Below are 21,001 nucleotides of genomic sequence, written 5' to 3'. Positions count from 1 at the left end.
AAAGCTGGAAAGCAAACTTTATTTTTAAAAATAAAATAATAAAAGTCATGCAAATAAACTAAAGTAATTAGAGAATAATAAATTAAGAAAAAATACTTCAAAATTAGATTTTGATGATGTCCAAGGTGTACATGAAACGGTATAAGAATGATTCTGCAGAAAGATATAATATATAAGGTGAGAAGTCATCAGCTATAAGATCCATTTGTAGAAAGAGATGTAACTGACAATGAAGTGAATTAAAGAATAAAACCACAAAAACTAATTATGTTTAAAACAGGATAATATTGTATCTCACATCTTAAAATACACCAACCATAATGATGGAACTGAGGGGAGAAAGAACTTGATCCACTGAAGCAAATTAGAATATGTGATGGTTCTCCTTTGTATTCCTTGCTGATACAAATCTGTAGAGCAATTTTTCTGTCCGTAATGCTTGAGCAGAGTTTATTGAGTCCAGAATTCTCCTGTAGTGAGAAGAGGGGAGCCTTGGGGCAAAAGAACTTGGCTTCATTGACCTATTGTGTAAAAGTAGCTGCAACAAAATGTCTCCCTTTGGTGCATTCAACTTTCCACTCACAAAATTTTTGCTGATCTTGCTCTTGACATGCCCACTTTTTCTAACTTTTAGCTTATTTAATTTCTTGTTTCCTTCTTTTCTCCAGATACTTTCTCATGCATTCTTCCTCTTCTTTCATCTGCTTCCTCTTCAGACACTATTGACCCTACAAGGTACCAATTCTTGCTGCATCTGTATAAACAGTAAGTGGAAGACAGCTCTTCTTTTCCCTTAATCCTCCCCCCAAAAATATAAGGTAAATCTTCAGGTTTAGCAACACTACTCCTAGCAAGATGGATTTCTGATAAAGGATTAAATGCAGAATATGCCTTATAGTCACCTCTAAATAATGAGTAATATGATTTTATGAATTGTACTTACTGAGGTATTAATCTGATCACTTTCAAAAGTATAACCTTATTATAAACTTCATCAGATTCAATTACACTGCAGTTCATTTTCACCAAGACCATTCAAACAGTAACAAATGTTCAAAAGAATTAGTTGAGAAAAGGACTGCTCTTGTATCAGGAGACAAGATGTGGTGGTGTGCTCCTCCACCCCCCTTTCTGCTTAAGGAGAAGTCATGATGATCATGATGGCTGCAGCTGCCTTCAGCTGGACTCTGGGGAGCCAGGTAGCAACACAATAGCTGAGGGTTATCTATCTTGCTCCACAGCTGAGGGCTAGTTGAGCAAGCACCATCCAAAATATTGCTGGTATGGAAATGTGCCTGTAAGTCAATCATCTTGTTCCATAAACAGTGAACAGCCCAGCCGGCTGCATGCCAATGTCTCCTCTTGAGTAGGGATGTCTCTCCAGGTTACCCCTTGAGGTTGAGAGAATCCTTATTGTGTCAGATACTCAGGAAGTGACATAGGAATGACACACGGAAACTTTGAAATCTTAATAAAGTGATATAAAGGATTGATTGCATGTAGGTAATCCCAGATATAAACCATTCACCATTGATATAAATCCAAGATATAAACCATTGACCAAATTTGCACTAGGTCTGGAGTCAGATGCACGTAAACTCCGCTCTGGGAAGAAGTTTAGAACTCAAGGGTGTCCTTTCTGAACTTCATGGCTCAACAGGAGGAGCTCCCTAACAGTATTGTCTGATCTTGTCTTCTAGGCAGTAAACAATCAAGTGTACCTTGCCATTGAATCTTATTAAACCATTAACCAATTTGGCATTGAGCTCTTGTCTTGTATCTATAAAATATATTGTTGCTTCTCTCTAGTGAATAGCCCCCTTTCAGAAGGGACTATTATAACTTCTCAAAATTAAGGCTGCAAAAATGATAATGATACATTGGAAGCAAACAAGGTGGAACTGGGCAGTTTCTTTTACACTGAAAGAAGGGCAAGAACAATTTAATTATAAATAGCACAAGTAATCTTGGTGTTGGACAGGAGACCTTAAAGTAGCAGGACTCTGCTAGAATCGTCTAACACCTATTGGATCCTCAAATGTAAGTATCTTTATAATAGAGTTAAAAGACAATACATTACCTGATTGCTTTTGATTGCCATTAATGGGACTCATTCAGACATAAGACTGTTTCTGTTTTAGGACTATTTTTATTTGCATAAACACAATTCTTTTTTGTGTATATACCTCTTGCTCTAATAAGAGTTCTATTGATAGAGAGCATATAGTCCTCTGCTAGTGGGAACTCATTTAATGGCACTCTTTAGGAGATGAAGGATTACACTAAACCAGTATAAGAAGTGATGTGATTAGTTATGAGACTGCAATGGTTTTTTTTTCCTCTATTGATTGCAGCCTTAAATTTCAAAGAACTATCTGTCAACAGGAAAGGAACCAGTGACTATTTTGATCCTAGAACTGCTAGCAGGCAGAGGAAATGTAACCTACCATTTTAGGGCTTCCTTTTTTTTTTTTTTTTTTTTTTTTTTTTTCTGAAGTTATTTTTGGCAAGTTAAATGTCTTAGAAAGTTGGAAAAAGAAAGTACCATTATTTGTGCCAGGCAGCTGTGAGAGTTGCTACTAGAAAGTGTGCTGGGAGCCAGGCTGATCCCAGCACAGGCAAGACAGTCCCTGAACTATCCCAGAGCACTTGAGCTTGAGAGCAGGGCAGTGACAACAGCAGATCCCATCAAGAGTCTGGTGAGTATCAAATGAAGCAAGGTAAGAAGCCACATCCTGGGTCAATCCAGGAAATCCAAACAACAGTTTGGAAACAGGCCAGAGACAGGCACACCTATGACAGAGCTCAGTCCTCAGGCTGAGCAGAAATGGACTCCTGGGCCCATGGGCAGGGCTGAAGGGAGGATGAAGGGGAGAACAGTCACAGACAGTAAAGCTTGTTAGTCACCATAGGGCCCTGAGAGCTTGTTGGGGAAAAAAAACAAACTATCAAAAAATCAAAGTTCTTTCCATGCAGAAGTTGCCACTTCTGTTGCAGATTGCCTTAGCACAGTCACTATTGCCTCATTTTTACTTACTCAACACCTTTTTCCATGCAAAAGGAAGGAGGAAAGCAGATGAGCTGGGTCATGCACAAGGAACAAATGTATGGACCACGTAATTCTCTTTTATCAGTGCATGAATCAACTTGATTGGTCTTTCCCTTTGCAGGATGAGAGGTTAGCTGTCACAAAAAGGGACATGCATAGGCAAATTTTCTATGCCTTTTTTCTGAGTGGTGTATTATGAAGTAAATATGAAGTTTAGAGAACCTAGTAGCAATGGTAACAAATGAGAAGACTTACAAAGTGCTCTCCTGCAAACCAGTAGGTAATGAACCTTTTACCTTCTCTGGCTAATTCAGAACAGAATGGTCATTAGGTTTGAAATAAGTTGCAAAGTAAATCTTTCACAGAGTTGCATTATAGCTCATTGAGTAATAATTTTGGAGAGATTAATTCAGGACTGAAAGGTAAGAACTTTTTATTTTGTCATAATACCTATTCTCCTCCAAATAAGTTAGACCTTTTTGGTCTCTGTCGTTACCTTGTCTTATGCTCAGGAAAACTAGAAATCAAGAACTTTCCTCCTTTTTTTGTCACTTTTCTAGCATAATTTCTTTCAGAAAGGCATAAGAGAAGGTCCAGAAAGTGGAGAGAGCTGTTCATTACATCCCATTTTCAGTGTAGCAGGTACCAGCCCTCAAAAAGAAGGGTCCTCTGAAAGTCTGTCTGCACCTACTGTTAGTTCTCATATTAACAAACTGAATAATTTGAGACCATCAGCATCACTTCACCCCTTGTCTTCTTTACCAAGTGATTCATACAAACTTTTAATATAAGCATTGATTGTGACACAGATCTCTCTAAACACCCTTTTATAAAAATCAACCATTTGCTTGTACTATCCAAATCAAGCTCTGAACTAATTACTTATCCTCTGCAAGATCTTTCATCTTATGGCTCTTTTCTTATAATAAAACTGATAAATGAACTTGCTAAGTTCTTCCTGTAAATCAAAGATTATATCAAATGATCCTACCTCATCCATGTACTCACTGACTGAATTCCCTGGTCTGACCTCATAGCTGATGAGCAGGAGATTCAACTAAAGGACTTCAGGGCTATCCTGCACAGAAATCATGTGGACTATTCCTCAAGTTGTCATATTTATACAAGGGTCCACTAATTATATTTTTCTTGTAGTTTTTGCTAACTTGCCTCACACATACAGCAGTGTTACTCATTTTGGGTTTTGGAAATGGTCCATTAGAATTTCCACATTTTGCATTCTCTAGTCATACTTAGATTGCTCTACATATTAAATATTGTCACCATAGCTAGAAGTTACAGACCACTCCTATTTCCTCCACTAGTTTTTCTTTGAATTTATTAAGAATTCCTTCAAATATGGTATCTTGCTCTCATTACTGCTCATTTTACCTTTTTACCATACCTTATTTCATATACACTCTGACTTGAGACAAATCATGGCAAAAGTTTCAAGGTTCAAATTTGAGTTTGCATATGTAATTTAGTACTGACCCTTTTGCAATATTCCATCTGCCATCTTGCTTCTTCTTAGTTTTTTTAGTTGGTTTGGAGGGTTTTTTGATGGATTTTTCTCCTCTGTGATGACTTGTTTCTTGGTATCCCATTGTATTTGATTAATAAATTTTCCCCCTAAACGATACCTTTTTTTTTTCTAGCATATATTCCCTGTGCTAACCACTGTGATTATAGCTCTGAGGAAGGCCTAAACTCCTTTGTTTTTCTGTTACTTGTGCATGTGGATTATATGTTCCTTAGTATCTGGGGTGAAATTTGACATTTTATTGCCATAGAATACTTTTTTATTAATATAATATTCTCTCCAATAACTTGTGAAGTGCAATACATAAGAGTTTTTACTAAAACTTCTATGCTTGGCTGCTGTTGGCTTCAAAAGCGTAGCAACTGTCACTGGTTTTCAGCATTATGAGTCTTTGTGTCCATGTTCAAGGAGATACAAGCATGTATAGGTCTTGTTAATTACAGTGATTCTTTTTGCTACTCAAAATTTACAGGATAATAATATGATAACCACACCAGGATTTATTCTTCAAACCATATTTTATTGATAATGATGTTTGTTCTGTTAGCAAGCAGCTTAGTATGAAAGAAGGGTAAAAAGAAGTTATTAAGGTATCTTCAGTCATTCAGTTTTTACAGTACTTCTTAGTTTAAGAATTTTTCTCTTCCTGTTACTATAGCTATTTATGATCTTCTTCTAGGCTTCATAGGCTGTTCTATTTCTCTAATTAATTTCTATTCAGACTATTGAACTGACTATTAGCATCTGGTGATACATGTTTGCTATGTATGTATGTGGCCAACTGGACTTTAGATTCAGTCAACAGCACTGAGAAAAAAGGTGGGACTTGAGAGACCCAACAGGAATTTACCACACTCATCTGAGAATATTTTTGTATGTGACTATAAGATTTAATTCCGTAGCACTCCTTTGACTAAATATCTCTGCCTTCTCCTTCACTTTCAGGATCAAAATAAGTTTCAGAATGAAGCTATCTGAATTTTATAGGTAGCAAAGAAACAAATACAAGACTAAGAGAAACTAGTCACAATGGCATCCCATAAAAAGAACATAGGCCACATATCTTTTTTCATGGTAAACACTGGAATGAAAAAAGAACCAAAGCAAACCCCCAAAATTAACTATATTAACTACAAAAATGGATCTTGACTTTCTAGATGTTTCTAGTAAGGTCATAGTATAATCTGAATTAATGTGATTTCATGAAAATTGAAAATAGATATGCAGAAATATTTGTTAATGTGAAAAAAGTACATAGAAAGAACAAAATCATCTGTCTTGTTCTCTTTTTTTGGCAAGTAGTTACTGGCTTTGATCAATGCTAGGAAAAAAATGAGTAAAACCTATTACATTTTTATTCTCTATTTTGTTAAATTGATGAAAATACATATTTCATCTGCTTTACATCTGGTACAATTATACTTTTACAAGAGCTCCAGGAGTGCTGTCAGATGACAGAAGTACTTAGTCTTTGGCAATTTAGGACATGGATATTTTGATAGTCTTTTTTTGTAGGACAGATTTTACAGTTCTTTTTATCTTCACATGTTTTATTTCCAGTTTTTGTGGGTTGTAGTTTCAAGCCTGCAATGCTTGAATCAACAGCTAAATTTGACAGAACCCTTCTACATGCATATAGCTTCAAGCAAATGCTTGATCTCTATTCAAAATTAAAAATGAAAATAAAATATGTTGACGAACTCCTGTGTATGTTGTAGCAGAAAGCTGTTATGAGGAATTCTCTATCTGGGAGGGAGCCAGAGGCCATATTTGTGACAGCACTATGCCAGCTAGAGAAATAGGAGTCTGAGCTAGACGTTGTCTTCTTTAGGTCATTAAGATTGACCCTCCCAGGGTACTATGCTGCATTTCTGTAGCAGCTGGTTATCAGTCTATGATTCAATAAAATCTGTGCTGCAGCTACTGATATTCATATATCCAGATATGTTTATTAATAATTTATAGTATCTTAAAACCTGAATTTTCTTCTCTGCAACTCCAACAGTTCTGAAAGAAAACTGTGTTTGTCCAAAGGTAAGAGATTTTTCCAAAGAAAGACTGCTTTTGATACTCAAATAACAATGATTGATCTTTGATAATACCACTAAAGGGCATTTAAGTCAAAACTATTTCCTGGGGCAGGGGTGGAAAATTAGCTTATTTTTGAAGATGTCCTAGTTGACTTAACAGTCATTGTAGGGAGCTGCAGTTGAACAATAATTATATAAAGTCTTCATTGTAGAGGTTGATAGGCAGTAGCCATCTATAAAGTTTTATGCACTTTTTCTTCTGCATAGTATTATCTGTAAGTACACAACACTGGCTTTACTACCACTGTGTTGAATTACACTTATTTTTGGTTTTAATTAGTGCTCTTAACTAAAATTCTTCTTCTGGTTGTCCAAGCATAATGAACTGAATTCACGTTCATATATTCAAATTGAGCTAAGTGACATAATTAGAAGCACGTTCTTTGAGCATGGCCAAATGTGAATTATCTTCCCAAACTCTTTGCTTTGAAGGCCCTTCTAGCCTATATTTTGTAGAACTAAAGATGGCTGTTTTGAAGTTTTATTTGATCAGTTTTATTTGATAAATAAATTCAATTAATTGTTGGGGGTTATTAATATAGTTGCAATAACCAAACATCAAAATAAATTATTTGAAATAACAAATATATGAATGCATGCAATTTTGATTTAAAGTAGCAAAAGCCATGTTTGCTCAGAATCATAGGAGGTTTCCACTCAAAAATAAAGGTTTGAAAAAAATCAAAGGTTTTATTTGAAATCAATTTTGTTGTTTCTTTTGATAATTATAAGAAAATATGTTTTCTAAAAGCCTATGTTCTGTATCGTGACTGTATGTTCTATACCAGATATTAACAAATGTATTTAAAAAAAACCCCAACCAAACACAGGACATAATGTCAAAACATTTAAGAATATTACATCCCATAAAAAAATGCAGGAATTAGTCTTTGTTTCTTTCCTATCTTCCAAGTAAAAACTAGATTAAGGTGTTGTATTTTTTTTTTAATTATCACCTTTGTTGTCTGGTGTTTAGATGCCTGTTTGATATCCATTTAAGAGCTTTGATCTGAACCTGAATTATTGGGAAAAAAATGTCTTCTGTTATGTTTTGAACTGGCTGCTCTGGTTGTATACCCATTTCAAATTCTTTTTGCAAAATAAACATAGCATAAATAATTGGTAATTGTCTAAACTTTTTTGTATATAAAACAAATCATAGATCTAAACTTGAGAATGCTCACATTGTGTCTGATTTTTGATTGAGTGAAAAATCTTTTCAAAAAAAGAGACAAAAATTAATTGCTTTAAGGAAGGATGAAAGCAAGGGACAAGTGTTCCTTATCCTCATTGTCATTAAGAGAAAATACAAGCACAATGTTTTTCTAACATATTTTCTCTGTCACAAAATCTTGTTATGCAACTTTTTTTTCCAAAATATATAGGTTTTTTTTTTTTAGTATCAGAAATACTTCCAAAAAATTCTCATCTACAGATTTTCTTTTCGGATAAATTCAGTTTATTGAATGTTTAAAATTTTTCAGTGCACAACTTTTTTTTTTTTTTTTTGTCTCTGTATTTCAATTAATTCCATCTCTTTCCTAAATCCTTTTGAATATTATAACATCCTTTTGAAGTCTGAATACTTAAGATGGTGACAGTGCCTCCATATTTACTTATAAAGTGTGCATAAGCTTCTGTTTTAAGATGGTTCTAAGGCTGCAGTATTTTGCCAGCAATATGAACAACCTGAACTGTCTTGACCAGACCATGTCACTGAGAAGCTGTGTTCAATTATTTATGAACACCTTCACCCTTACCTTTTCAGAGTTACATTTATGTTACTTACAGCGTAGATCTGGTCTATGTGCCTTGTTTCTAGATGGATGACTTTACCTGTAGCTATATTCAAATGAAGCTTTATACATCATATTATCTATTCTGTTTTAATAAAATATTAATGTTAATGACTTTTCTGTGAACTTCAGAAGGAAAGCTGGAAGCATAGCTTGCTGTAACAGTGGCACCATTAATTTAATGACTAATCTTTAGAAAATTAAATTCAAATGGTTAGAATTCCAGTATTTTCCCTCGGAGATCCTGATAAGAGGTAAAGGCTTAACATAACCCTGCCAAGCTATGGGTTTGGATATGGTAACAGACATCAGACTAACAGTTTGGGGGGGGGGGGGGGGGATCTAAATAACTATACAGTAATAAATACAAGCCAGTAGAATAATTAACAAAGTAATTTCAATAGTACAATTATCTAGGTCAAAACTCCCAATAAATCCAGTAATTTCCTGACACCAGGCTAAAGGTAATGTCCAGGTGTGGAATGGCTTACACAGCCACGGTGGTGAGGCAGGCTGGCAGGAATGAGGGCACAGCGCTGTCTTTGGATCAGTCACTTGTAGCAGTCAGACTCAGGGCATTCTGGATTTCCTTGACTGCTCTCCTTTGCTAGGTTGCAGGAGTGCTGTCTGGAACTGGTTATACACCTTCATATCCCAAGAAATCATTTAGGTAAATTTGGGAATATCAGAGTCACTTCCTGCATAAGTACTGCTGCTGCAGATGAAAACCAGGCTCCTCACTGACTGATATGGGAAGAGGTGAGGGTAATTGAGAAAAAGAAAATGTTTATGTCTTAAAAGTTGTGATTAGTTTTGGTATTTCACCAGACAATGAAACACTTTTCATGGTGTGCTTTTCAGCTTCAACTCAACTGGCCTGGATGGTAGCCTTTTTAACATTTATGGAATGTAGATATTTAAAAAACATCTGAATGTTGGGCTGTAACTCTTTTACTATAAAACTCTTCATATTTCCTGTAATTTTATGGTTTTTATATGTGTTACTGCTACATGTATAATTTTTACCTGTCAATATTCACTTTGGAAGCTTAATTTTATTGTCATCTTCTTTTTTTATCCATCCTTCATTTTTGTGATAATAAAAATAATTTGTTTAATTTAAATATCTATGATATTCCATACATTCTGTACTGTTAAAAACCTACAAATTTTTCCAGAAAAATATTTTTCCTGAACCACACTTTATTAACCATTTCTGTTTATGCAAACTATAGATATCATATATCATTGATTTTTTTATCCACACATTAATAATTTCTCTTCATACTTACATAGTGGTTTTTGCTGGTTTATGTAGATACCCTGGAAAAAAACTTGTCACCACACTAGTTGCTATTATCTTTGATAACATTTTAGAAGTCTTTAACAACCAGTTGCTTTCATCTGTTTTTTAAAGTGCCACACCTCCTTATACTGAATATCATTATTTTATCCTCTAATTAGATGATTATATCATTTTAGATTAAGCTTCAGTAACTATTTAAAAATTGTTAATAAACTCTGATGCAAATTAATGTTTAATGGAAACAAACGAAACTGAGATCTTGGAATGTTAATTCAATTTTAAAGAAACCATATAATCAGCAAGAATTATTTACCTGGCAACGTGCTTTTACATATTGAAAATGTCATTTTCTGGTTTATTACTCAGCAGAGCTTTTGCTGCACAGATAAAATCTGGAAAGACTATTTCTTCTGGTTAAGAAAAAAATATTTATAATAAATATCTGTATGTGGTCAATGCAATTTATTTTAATAAAACTAACAGGCACTTTGGCTTCTTTATTTAGCAAGTTCTGTTTCAAAGAGAAGAGATGAAAATCATAGTCTCTTAGTCTCTCTTAGTTTTAAGAGACTAGATTTGTGTCTCTGCTGTTTCATGACTATTACCTATGGAAGAGATGTGAAGGTCACCTATCTTAGGAAATCACCTTGGAATTAGTTCAACCTTAACAGAAGCAATTTTTTAAACAACATTGACTGAAATTTTTTACATACTTGGTTTCATCTCATTATGTTTAGCTGTTGGGCCCTGAAATAATGAGATAATTACCACCGTGGATCAGTCTTCTATCGTGCACACTTGATTTTGAATATATGAAAATATTCTACTTCATTTATTTATTTTTATTAGAAATAACTTGACAGCCACTCCATTCATAAAATTCTTCATCAGTCTTTACTGTTACTTTCATTTACCTATGATTCCTGCTCTTTAGAATGTCATTTAGGTTCCAGCTTAAAAACATAAAAAATATTAATTTATTCATAAATAAATTTTCAACAGAAAATGGATGAGAATTGAAAGCAAAAGTGTTAATTAAGCTGTATTAAAATAGCATTTAGAACCTTGGTGATCCCCCATAATTTAGAAATCAAAAAGAGTAGGATAGTAGCTGTTAAGCCAGATACTTTTTATAGGCTCTGGAATGGGAAAGTTTATTGATAATTTCAAATTATTTTTAAGTTTTGCAGATCTTGTAGATTTTGCAAGATATGTACTGTGTAACATATATTCTCCCCTGAGTTATTGTCCATAAAATTTGATTTACTGACTCAAGCACAAAAAGATGGCAGATCTGGTTTGCCTCAAGTTTCATAATTAAATATCTTCTTTCTCTGAAGCCTGATTGTGACTTGATTTCCATATTAGATTATTATGATGGTAAACATGAGGTTTATCTTTCAACACCTCTGAGATATATTATACAATACTGACTCTTCCTGAACTTTTCCCTCATACTGATCCCACACTACACACCTTAAAAATGAGGAACGAGATTGTTGTAGTTTTATTCAAACTTTCCTGTGCCAGTTATGGAAGGAAATAATATGACTGTGTACACAGTATCTAACTCTAGACATGCTTAAGAAATTTGGAATTTCTGAAATTTCTTTGCATTTAGCACTTATATGTAGATTTATAGATAATGTAGATTTACTTCTTGATGGTGAACTGTTGATAGGTTCTTAAATAATACATGATGTAGCAGTTTTTTAAAATACAAGTGGTTACCTACAGGCAGTTATGTTTATTAGATTAATAATATTAACTGTCGCCCTGAAAATTAAGCCGTCTGATGTTTTCATAGTTTTAATTACTTTCCCATGAGAGTTTGATAAACATGAGTTGTTTATCACATTCCTTCCAAGAAACATCTTTTGATGAACATTTCTCATGACCAGTGTGCTTGGGAAGTTGGTAACTTAATTATCCAATCCCTGGTCATTGTTGAGAATCTATAAATACTAGAGTCAGAGAATAAAGACACGTTTTTCTTTGTCCTGACACTAAGAGTGGTTGTGTGAATCATTTTGTGTCCTTTAGCAAAAATTAACTGTATTTAAAATACAATTAATCAAAATAGACTTTTATTTTCTTTTAAAAAATGCAATAATCCAAGAATTTTCAAACATAAGGTCTCTGCAAGAATTAATCCTTGAAAATAAAAATTAATGATAACTTGGACATTATTCCAAGATGACCTTCCTATACACTTGTAGCATTGTTTAGGCAGTAATTTCATTATAATGAAAGTTTCTTAAAACTAGATATTCCAGAAACATTTTTGAATTTCCTTGAAATTTCATTTTTAATCCCTTATATGTATTTGAGGATAATGATGAAAATCTCCAGAAGGTAACTAAACATAAATCAGAGAGTTTATTCAAAATGAGCATTTGGCTTTAAAGGTTATTAACAGTGTTTGGGAAAAGCTTGATTAAATAGCTCTCAAAAGTATGTACTTGTCTATTCTTCGACAAGGTGGTACTTTTCAATTTCAAAACCTAGTACATTAGTTCCATGCAGAAATATTTACATATGGAAGGAAGGATCTGACATTGCACCTCTTCTGCTGTGGACCCAAGTTAAAGAATTAATTCATGGAAGCATAGAAGGTCTTGGGTAGAAGGGACCTTAAGATCTTCTAGCTGCTACCAACCTCACTAGACCAGGTTTCTCACCCAACCTGTCCATGAAGGCTTCCAGGGATGAGACAGCCACAACTTCTACAACTTCTCTGGACAAAATACTCCAGTGCCTCACTACACTCTGAGTAAACAATTTTTTTTATAACATCTAATCTATTTATATAAAATGTGTGGTGTAAATTACATCAACCAAAGCACTTTTAATTTTAAAGTTTAGAGTAAAATTATGGAGACTAGAACAGTCTTCAAAAATGTAACCTATATAAAAGGAATCTAAATAATTAAAATTGAATAATTAAAAATTTTTGCAAAGAGATGAGGACATTATTTCAGATGGGTTCTAATTCTTTATCTCTGTATTCACATCTCAGGACATGCATTTATCTTTCTTAATTTTATGACGGGCATAGGAAAGGAGCTTGAAAACAAAAGCATTTCTAATCTGACTGCATCTTTATGAGTTATGCACCCTTATTTTATCATGTAAGGAATGTTCTATTTTAACAAATAATTTTTAGAAATATCCACTTTAAAAGCAGCTATGTTTCTCAGTGAGTTAAGTTAAAAATAACAAAGAAAATTTATGGCAACAAATTACTAAATTTTGGAATTTTATTAAGCAAGATTTTCAGATTCTCCTGTTTATTATTGTGCTTCAGATGCAGTGAAAAAGTTCTGAAATTTTTTTGGACTGGAAAGAATATAAAAATTTAAAAAACATAATAATTTTTTAGATTATTTTGAATTCAAAACTGGAGATTAATGAGTGCAAAAGAAGGAATGACTATTATGTCTAAAATTGCCCAAAGTATCCCGCCAGTTTGTTTTTGTTTCAAGTAATTTTGAAATTCAGTTTATGAAAAACACTTTTTCTGTGCTCATAGTGTATAGTATGCCTACCACTTTTGAGCACAAGGAATAAATGGATGTCTCCCTTTGTATAGAACACAGCATTTAACTCTACAATTAAAACAACTCATAATTAACTCATGAACTTGTACAAACAGAAAGAATTGTCACTGGATTGGGCCTTAAGCACATGAAAACTATTTTCTCCTTAGCATAAGTAAAGTATTTTTTCCCCAACGCTGATTCCTAGCCAGTTTAACAAAGACTTCAAAATGTAATACTTATGTTTATTCCAGGTAAGAAAGATGTCTGTTTCATCAGTATACTTTGATAGGAAATATATTTAGGACATGTATCTCTAGGACACAAACCTCTCTTCAACTCACGTCCCACAACACATAATTTGCAATGTTAGCCTCTTCCCCACTATTTTAAAATTCCACTGCAAAACTCCATTGCTCCCTCATTACCAAATTTGCCTTACAGCTCAGATCTTTGATTATTTGTATCTTACCCATATGGTTAACCTCAGGCACCTCAGCTTCCCTGTCTTGCATACGGCTTTTCATGTTGGTTCTCTTTTTTCTTAATTACAGTCTGGAAACTTATTCCCAAAGGGTTGGTTTGTTTGTTTGTTTGTTTGTTTGTTTGTTTTGGGTTTCTTTGTTTATTGTTTGTTTTGGTTTTGTTTGTTTGGGGTTTTGTTTTTGTTTTTTGTTTTTGTTTTGTTTTGTTTACATTTTTGGTTGGTTTTGTTTTTTGTTGTTGTTGTTTGTTTGGGGTGTTTGTTCATTTGTTTGTATTTTCTTAAATTCTGTACTAGCAGCCTTCTCTCTTTGCACAGTTCCCAATTTGCTCCTCTAATATCCCAGTATCTTTCACTTCACTCCTAATCCTTGACTATTCTTAGTGCACTATGAAACAACTGGTTACAGTTTCAAAAAGATTTGTTTGCCTTTTGTCCCATTTCTAGAATTTCTTCCCCATTCACTTGTTTTCTTTTTTTATCAGATTCTGGTAGAATTTCAGATGTCTAAACATACCCTTTTAGAAACTCTGTTGTATCTGACATATCTGCATGAGACTGGAAGATAACAATGCAAGATCTACAGGAGACATGCCCCTCTGAAGTGATAGTTGAGGTGCATCTGAATAGCACCACTCCATAGCATCTCTAGCAGCATTAGACTCTTCGGATACTGGTATCATTCCTTCTGTGTCATAATTAAGGCTTATTTTCTGCAGTCTTGCATTGCTTCCTGATTACAGGCAAAGAAAATACATAGGCTATTTCTATGTTTTATTTCAATCTCCACAGACTAAGACCAATAGGTACAGAAAACTTCAAGGCTGTCCTTCCAGCTTTCGGCTAATGCGGGCTCAGTCATTGTAAAAGAAGTCCCATGCGGTTTAGTGGTTTTCTTTGTTAAGCTCTGAAAAGTACCTGCTGAACATGAAGGGTTTATATGCTGATTGAATTCACAGGGATTTTCACAGGGATGGGAAGACACATGTTCCTCACAGGAATATGTGGGTATGTTTGAGAAATGTCCCAAATTCCAGGTCCTTGTTGCAAAGCAGAATTTTATAGCTGTGTTCAGAAAAGGTTTTCAGAGTTTATTTTACGTGTGCATGCACCCACCTATGTACTTCCTTGACTTTCTTCTCATATAGTATTCAAATATTTAGTTTTTATAATAAATCTGTTTGAGATACATGAAAACTTCTCACTGAAGTCTAAACTTAGTTTTCAGCAAATGGTAACAAAATCTCCCATGTAAAATGCCTGCAATATTTATAAGAGATAGTATTATTGAACTTTCCATTAAAAAACTTTGCAATTTGGTCAGAAAATGACAAATCTGAAATAGCCATTTTTAAAGTTTTATAAGGAAAATTTTAAGTTTCTTAATTTTTTTTTTACCTTTCCTGTGTGTTTTCAAATAAAAATTAATTTGTGTTTCTGATAGATGACTCTTTTATCTATAGTCTTGCAGAAAATATCTGTTTAAACAAAATACAGTCTGAGGAGGTTTTTTAGTTTAAGTGTTTTTGGTTTTTTCTAATTTGTATTGTTTGTTGCTTTGGTTGGGGGGGGTTTCCCTTCATTCTACTATTTCTCTTGCAGAGATTGTTTTAGAAAAATTGGAAAGTCATATATTGGGTTTTGTAAAAGATTTTGAAAGGAATAATCTATTGATAATGTTAATCAATAGCTGAATCACTGCTGAAATTATTTTCTTTATCCCATTACACTGTATATTTATGTCTGTCCTTAGAAATAACCCAGGCGTTTCATTTCAAGAATAGCCTTGTCATTCACTTGATTTTGATAACTTCTCAGAAGATTGAAAAATACATCATTGACTCTAAAGGTAGTCTCATCCTTGACTAAAATGAGCCCTTTTGTATTTTTCATACATTTTTACTTGGATTGGTTGCTGTTGTTCCATGTATATTGAAATTATGTTACTGTATAGGAAGTTGCATATTATATTTAATTGAAAGTTGTTTGTATAAAATAATGATTGGACCACATGAATCCCTCTCTGCAAAACTTGCATCACTGCTTCCAAGGAGTGTACAGGACCCATTTGGCATCAGAATCCAATCCTTCCCGTCTTAGGTATAGTGAAAAAAACAAGGACATTCCTTCATGGGATGCATACATTTGGCACTGTGATAAGATGACATTTGACCATCTAAAGCTGAACAATCACATTTCTATACTTGTACTTCTGAGAATCCAATTTGCCTTATATTGTGAACAGTCATCTTAGAGTAACTATATAAGTAAAACTAAGACATCCCTCTCTACATGAATGTATCTGGACATGTAATCAGTGAAGAATAAAAACCACTCAACTTCCAGAACAGGAAGTTTCTCAGAAGATAGCTCAATCACTAATCTCTTGGTCCTGTTTCTCAAATCCAAACCCTTTACAAAAATAAACTTTGAAATAAAATTTCATAGTTCTACTGGTTACCAGTCCCCACAACTTTAGTAAAGATAATGGTTTTGTAACACATTTTCATAATCCTCAGCATGTCCCAAACTCATTAATCTCTTTGTATTCCACAGTTTATGAACTACTTACTTCTTCCCCCTAAGAGATAACTATTTATCAGGTCTCCATATCCTTCTCTCTCTGTCTCTTGGATTCTCATACAGACTTTTTTCTTACATAGACATATCAAGTATATTTTATTTCAGAGATGATGACCTAAAGAATACACATTTGGTATCTAGCCTAAAAATCTAAATCTATTTTAGACATGAGGAAAAATTAAGGTTCCTGAAAAGTTGTCTGATTTTTCCAATTATATTTTCTGGTTTAAATAAGGTATTGCCCCTGTCCTAACACCTTTTCTGACTTTTTTTGCTTGTCCAGAGTGTCTGTAAAATAACCTAGGAAACATTGATCAGAGACAGATTGTTAAGGTAGACATATAGTTGAAAAGATAGATAGATAGATAGATAGATAGATAGATAGATAGATAGATAGATAGATAGATAGATAGATGGATGAACTCTGAAGCTGCTAGAAGCTTTGTCTGTGTGGACAGAGCCAATGTCAGCTGACTGCAAGGAGGACCTGCCACTGGCCAAAGCCAAGCCCATCAGTGACAGTGGAAGCGTCTCTGGGATAACATTTAAGAATGGATAAAAAACCTGCACAATGGCATCCAGAGAGAGGAGTGAGAATATGTAAGAAAAGCAACTCTGCAGACACCAAGGTCAGTGTAGAAGGAGGGAGAGGACAAGCTCCAGGGGCTGGAGCAGATTCCCCTGCAGCCCTTGGTGAAGATCATGATGAGGCAGTTGTGCCCCTGCAGTCAATGAAGGTCCATGGTGGTACAATGGATGTCAAAAGAAGGCTGTAATCCCATGGGAAGCCTGGCCCCATGGAGAGAGGAGCCCACACTGGAGCAAGTATGCTGTTAGGACCTATGGCCTCATGTGGGACCAACTTTGGAGCAGCCTGTCCTTGAAGGACTGCTCCTCATGAAAGGGGCCCATGCTGGAACAGATCATGAAGAACTGAAGCCTGTGGGAAGGACCCATGCTGGAGAAGTTTGTGGAAGACTGTCTCCCATGGGAGGGACCTAACAGTGGAGCATGGGAAGAATGTGAGGAGTCTCCCCACTGCAGGAGAAGTAGCAGCAGTGACAATGTGTGATGAATGCACCACTGCAAGGGATGGAGGTAGTGAATTCATGAGTGAAATTAAGCCTGGGAAGAAGAGTGGGGAGAGGGGAAGATTTTTTAAGATTTAGTTTCTAATTCTCATTATCCTACTCTGATTTGGTTGATAATAAATTAAACTAATTTTGCCCAGTTAAATTTATTTTGCTCATGATGACAATTGCTAAATGGTCTCTCCCTGTCCTTATCTCAACCCATGAGCTCTATTTTCTCTCCCCTGCCCAGTTGAAGAGGGTAGTGAAAAAACAACTTCAGTGGGCACCTGGCATCCAGCCAGGGTTAATCCAACACAGGCAGTGGCAGGAAGACTGGCAGGAGATGTATTTATCATGAAACATTTCAGTAAACTCATGATTCTCATTAATGTTTTAAAATAATGACCATAGATATGACATGGTTTGAGGGAGTATTTTTGTTGTGTTGTTTGTTTTTTCTTTCTTTTTTAAAAAATCTCTTATTTTTCATTCATGTGCTATATCAAATGTTCTTACAGGCTTACCTTAGAAAACCTGGAATTTTGAGGATTAGAAATTTTCACAGGCATGTTTTTCTTCCTTATCTGTGTTATGGATTTGCATAATTTCATCTTCAATAGACTGTTTGTTGTAATTTTGCTTGCAATACATGCATCAGCATATATGGAACAGATTTTAGGCTGTATTTCACACTGGATAAGAGACCCTGTGTTTCGGGTCTTTGACTGGGTTAGCAAAGACTTCCAAGGCTTCAAGGAATTTTTAAATAACTAGTGAAGAACCTCAGCCTTAGAACTGGCTTATTTTTAAAGACACAATTCTCTCCAATTTACTGATGAAAATGGTGGAAGGTAATTGATCCTTGCCGGGTATAAGACTTTGCAAGAACAAACTATACCAGGTAATATCCTACTCTTTATTATGAGCACATATTCAAACTTCTAACTGGATAATAAGGAGGTAGCTTGTCTAGCTTTGTGTGAAGTAAACAAAATATCAGCTGTCTGGTGCTGAGTTCTGTCTGGGCTGTTACATCTGCTTTCTCAGGTTGTAAAAGAGAAGAAGAGGGAAAGAACGATATATATCTTCAGCTATAGAGATGCATTAAAGTCTTTTATGTAGATCCATTTCCCAAACAGTCAGATGTAAAAGCATCTTGTTCAATCCTGTAATAAAATCTTTCAGGACACTGAATATCTTCTCTAGCCTCTTAAGATATATAAACTGTAGGACTGGGTTACAGAAATAAATGTTATTATCTTCAAAATAATTTGAATAATTTGAGGGTCAATATTAAAACTAGAATTGTTATACTTTGTAAGAATATACCTTTCTCACACTAAAGCTTGTTAGAACCTAAGAAGCCAAAACTATCTCACATTAGCAGCATTAAACAAACAAACAAACAAAACAATTAAAAAAATAAGTAAGAAGGAGAGCTTCTTAACATAAAAATCAGGTCATAAATAATTTAAATTGAATCAATTTTTTATGTAAAAGTCAGGCAAATTTTAAGCTTGACATGGATCTGTGGCTGTTTACCCTGTTTTACTTGTATAGTAAAGTGTTATCTTAGTAGTTAGCATATTAGCATCATTCAGATGTTACTGTTGAATTTACATATTCAAAGATGGTTTGGTGTGAACTTAAAAATTTTTAATATGAAGTAGTACAGACATACTACAGAAAGGGTACAACAATAAAAAAAGAATAAATTTCCCTAATATCATTAGCAAAAGGCTTTAAATTGTGATGAAAGAAAAGATTTGTTCTTTCTAATAAAGCCATTAAAAAGATTTAGTAGGTATAATAGATTAGAAAAATGGTTCTTGCTCTTATTTCCAGCTTAAAAAAAATTATCTGATTGGATTTTCAAAATTAGAATTATAGACCTATGTAAAATTAATCCTTCTGCTTTGAAGATGTTCTCCTTGAAAAATCAAACAGGTCTCCTCGCTTCTTTCTCTTCAGGACAGATGCTCCTGGTATTGTGGCATAAACGTTCCTGAATATTTGTTCTCCTGAAGTTGAGTAATTCTACTGTGTCTCTTGCTTTTATCTCTCAGGACCCTAAACTCTATTCTCATGGTTGTGGTAGCCAAGCCTGCCCTTGACTTTATTCAGTGCTTTTTCATTTTTTGTGAGCAGTAGGTCCAATGGAGCACCTTCTGTAATGAGTAGACTGATCTCCTGTGTGAAAAATTGCCATCAACATATTCTGGAATGCTCACACATTGCTTGCACCAGCTCTAGTCCCCTTACAGCAGATATTAAGAAGACTTAAGCCTACCACAAGTACCAGGAGCTGTGATGGTAAGGTTTTCTCCAGCCACTTAAAGACGGCCTCATCAATTTCCTCTTGATCCAGTGGTCTTAGCAGACATCTGTTACATCACCTATGCTAGTCCTTATCTCCTACTTATTCGTTTTCTACTGCTTTCTCTCTGGCTCCAAGGCAGCTTTGTACGTTTGAACCACTCCTTGATGTGAAACACAACCTCCTCCTTGCCTTCCCAGCTTTATCCTTCTACTGCAACGCTCCACTATAGAGAGAGATATCCCATCTTGTCTTCATAATCCCAGAGACATTATAGCTCTGCAACTTTGCTTAGACTTCTTATCTATACTACATCCATTTTTATACAGGTATTTGACTTGGCCCCCAAGTCATATCCCATGTCTCTTCAGGTGGAAGAACATCCCCTGCAATGCTGCTGCTGAGATACATTTATTTTTCCCCTTGTGCCCTCACTTCAGTTTAGGAAAATGTTACCCAACATACATAGTTTAAAGTACTTATCTCTACATTAGCAAGTTTGCTGGCAAAGACATTCCTGCCTCACTGCCAGATATCCCATCCCTACACTGTAGTTGCTCATTGCTCACAGAGCAATGTGATCATAGAAGCCAAAGTATTGCTTCAAACATCAGGCCTCTGTTGCCTTACTGAAGGAGTGACCTTCTGCTGGAGCCCTTCCCCCCCTTACTGGAAAGGCAGACATCATCTGTCTGCCTTACCTTTCACTGCATCCCTTGGGCTCTGAAGAGCCCTTGGTGCACTTTGGGTTACCCTTATATCACTCTGGAAAAAGAAACAGGGGCTAAGCCTTGACTTTTCTTTTGCAACATCTCAGATCTGAGGTGCTGGTAGGCAAGAAATAGCCTGAAAAATCAGATCATGTTGACAGATGGCTGCTTTCACCACCTTAGGAAGGGGTCTCTTAAAACTACCACATACTTTTTAAAATCTGTTTGGCCTCAGCTTGCTCTGAAAGAGCCCTCAGTGGGGTCTGGTTCAGCCTTAACCAATGCCCAGAGAAGCAGATGTCTCCTCAAGCTGCAGATTTGCAGATGGAGCAGGAGACTTCCTGCAGAAGTCACAGCCTCTTTTGTCTGAAGTCTTTCTCCTTCACCTGTTTGAACCTGATTACCAGCTGCTGCTGCTGCTCTCTCCTTGCTTTGTATAGATCAGGGTCTTGCCTCTTCAGCTTTCCTGAAAATAATGCTTCAATACCTTCTTCAAACTCCCTGGTGCTGT

Source organism: Poecile atricapillus, chromosome 2 (assembly GCF_030490865.1).
Source record: "Poecile atricapillus isolate bPoeAtr1 chromosome 2, bPoeAtr1.hap1, whole genome shotgun sequence".
Taxonomy (NCBI): domain Eukaryota; kingdom Metazoa; phylum Chordata; class Aves; order Passeriformes; family Paridae; genus Poecile; species Poecile atricapillus.
This window is presented reverse-complemented; position numbering follows the sequence as displayed.